Consider the following 3,481-nt stretch of genomic DNA (forward strand, 5'->3'; position numbering starts at 1 on the left):
AGCCAAAAAAAACAGTCTGCCAGGAATTAAGCTTAGATATTACAGAGCTAACTACTGTTATAAGCTCATGTGATAGAACAGGAGCAATGCAGACACAAACTATTGTCACACATAAAGCTCAGCTATGCAAGAGTAAATTACTGTCAGTCAGAAAGTGCAACTATGAAAATGTGTCCTACTGCCAGACCATAGAAATGGAACAGACAGAAGAACTAGTGTGAGAATCAAAAACACTCACACCACACACACACACACACACACACACTATAAACATGAGTTATGCAGCAGGGAACTATTGAATCGATACTATCTAAACTATGTAGGAGTATGATATTGTCCCTCACTAAGCTAAGATATGCAGGAGAGGGGGATAGAAAGAGAACACTACTGTCAGACGTGCTGTAGTTGTGGTAGAGGGGTAACAGGTAGATGTAAAGTGTCAGATACCGTGTCTGTAATGACCCATACGTCAGACATTAGCTGAGCTATGCAGTAGCACACTAACAGCCTGTATATGTGGACAGTGGGAAGCAGTAGACCGTCTGGAAAGAGCTGCATGTTTCCACCTTGTCTATGGGGTTCCCCCGGGGTCATCTAAGTTGGCTTTGGCAACACTGGGTGTTAGCTAACTTTACGTGTGTGTTGTGTTATTGTTGTGTATCTGAATGTTTGCGTGTTAGTAAAAATTAACATCTGTTGTACTGCCAGTCCATTGGCCAGACAGTTTTATGATGTTTTCCCTATTCTCTATTCCCCAAACCATAGACCACCACAGCCAATCAAATCACATCAATGCCCTCCCCCAGAGCCAATCAGACCGCACGTCCAGCAATGACATCACCGTCTCCAGCATAAACTGCCCTGATCACTGTAGAGAGGGAGAGAGAGAGAGTCAGTAATCAAATACAGGCACTAAATCCCACCTCCATTTTAGATGTCTGTCTTTACTGTTGTTCTCTTTTTCCCTCTCTATGTTACTCTGTCTATCTTTACTGTTTGTCTCTTTTTCCCTCTCTATGTTACTCTGTCTATCTTTACTGTTTGTCTCTTTCTCCCTCTCTATGTTACTCTATCTATCTTTACTGTTTGTCTCTTTCTCCCTCTCTATGTTACTCTGTCTATCTTTACTGTTGGTCTCTTTCTCCCTCTCTATGTTACTCTGTCTATCTTTACTGTTGGTCTCTTTCTCCCTCTCTATGTTACTCTGTCTATCTTTACTGTTTGTCTCTTTCTCCCTCTCTATGTTACTCTGTCTATCTTTACTGTTGGTCTCTTTCTCCCTCTCTATGTTACTCTGTCTATCTTTACTGTTTGTCTCTTTCTCCCTCTCTATGTTACTCTTTCTGTCTTGCTGTTTGTCTTTCTCCCTCTCTATGTTACTCTGTCTATCTTTACTGTTTGTCTCTTTCTCCCTCTCTATGTTACTCTGTCTATCTTTACTGTTGGTCTCTTTCTCCCTCTCTATGTTACTCTTTCTGTCTTGCTGTTTGTCTTTCTCCCTCTCTATGTTACTCTGTCTATCTTACTGTTTGTCTCTTTCTCCCTCTCTATGTTACTCTGTCTATCTTTACTGTTGGTCTCTTTCTCCCTCTCTATGTTACTCTGTCTATCTTTACTGTTGGTCTCTTTCTCCCTCTCTATGTTACTCTGTCTATCTTTACTGTTGGTCTCTTTCTCCCCTCTCTATGTTACTCTGTCTATCTTTACTGTTTGTCTCTTTCTCCCTCTCTATGTTACTCTGTCTATCTTTACTGTTGGTCTCTTTCTCCCTCTCTATGTTACTCTGTCTATCTTTACTGTTTGTCTCTTTCTCCCTCTCTATGTTACTCTTTCTGTCTTGCTGTTTGTCTTTCTCCCTCTCTATGTTACTCTGTCTATCTTTACTGTTTGTCTCTTTCTCCCTCTCTATGTTACTCTGTCTATCTTTACTGTTGGTCTCTTTCTCCCTCTCTATGTTACTCTGTCTATCTTTACTGTTGGTCTCTTTCTCCCTCTCTATGTTACTCTGTCTATCTTTACTGTTTGTCTCTTTCTCCCTCTCTATGTTACTCTGTCTATCTTTACTGTTGGTCTCTTTCTCCCTCTCTATGTTACTCTGTCTATCTTTACTGTTTGTCTCTTTTTCCCTCTCTATGTTACTCTTTCTGTCTTGCTGTTTGTCTTTCTCCCTCTCTATGTTACTCTGTCTATCTTTACTGTTGGTCTCTTTCTCCCTCTCTATGTTACTCTGTCTATCTTTACTGTTTGTCTCTTTCTCCCTCTCTATGTTACTCTTTCTGTCTTGCTGTTTGTCTCTTTCTCCCTCTCTATGTTACTCTTTCTGTCTTGCTGTTTGTCTCTTTCTCCCTCTCTTCTCATTTTACATTACATGAGTCATTTAGCAGACGCTCTTATCCAGAGCAACTTAAGCCGGGATTCAATGTTCGTGGAGATCACATTCACGGTAAACACTGCATATGTCAGCTCAATCGACATATGTTAAATAAAGGTAAAAAATGTTTTTAAAAAATAACATTCGGAAATTACCTTTAAAGGCCGCAATACCTATCACCCGCGATCAGATTGAATCTGGGCCTTACAGTCTTGTGCTCCTGCGTTGATCTGCATCATGTCATGCTGTTTAGTTCAGTATCTGTGCTGTGCTGTGAACCTGTTGAACTTTCAACAACATGAATAAATAATAATAATGGTTTTTGTTGTTTTTTTACTCAGACGGAGTCTCAACTTACAATAGTAGAATACACAAGTTGCAAGTTAGAAATGTGGATGTTAATCTGCAGTTTTTCTCTTGTTTTGTCAATCACTGACAGTCACTCAGTTAGCCATGTCAGCGAAACATTTTTAGATTGATAAGTTAGTCTAGTCCACATGTCAAATTCATTCCACAGAGTTCCTAGTGTCTGCAGGTTTTTGCTCCACCCTTGTAAGGAACTCCCCTGGTTGTCTAGGTCTTAATTGAAAGGAAAAACCAAAATCCTGCAGACACTCGGCCCTCCATGAAATGAGTTCGACACACCCTGGACCGGACCCAGAGGCACTGACCTCCAGGGTGCCTCCATTGATTTTGTTAGTCACTCTCACTCAGATATCATTAACATGGCATAAGTCAGGGCAAAATGTGTAGAAATGCAGAAAAATTGCTTTAAAACTGCAAACATTTTCTCTACGCCCCATGGCAAAATGTGTAGAATTGCAGGAAAAATAAACTTTATTAAAACACATATTTTTTCTCCAAGCCATCAAGAGGAGGGCCACTAAAAATGTTTGCCCACTTGATGGTGGGCATCGCTTAGGGAACCCAAATCTCGCTTAATGTGCATGTAAACAGAATGTGTCATCATGGAGTTCTGTCGGTTGATCACCCAGTAAAGATTTGATCTCTCTCTCTCTGTCTCTCTGTGTCTCTCTCTCTCGCTCTGTGTGTCTCTCTCTCTCTCTCTTTCTCTCTCTCTCTCTCTGTGTCTCTCTCGTGCACTCTCTC

Source organism: Oncorhynchus kisutch, linkage group LG2, assembly GCF_002021735.2.
Source record: "Oncorhynchus kisutch isolate 150728-3 linkage group LG2, Okis_V2, whole genome shotgun sequence".
Classification (NCBI taxonomy): domain Eukaryota; kingdom Metazoa; phylum Chordata; class Actinopteri; order Salmoniformes; family Salmonidae; genus Oncorhynchus; species Oncorhynchus kisutch.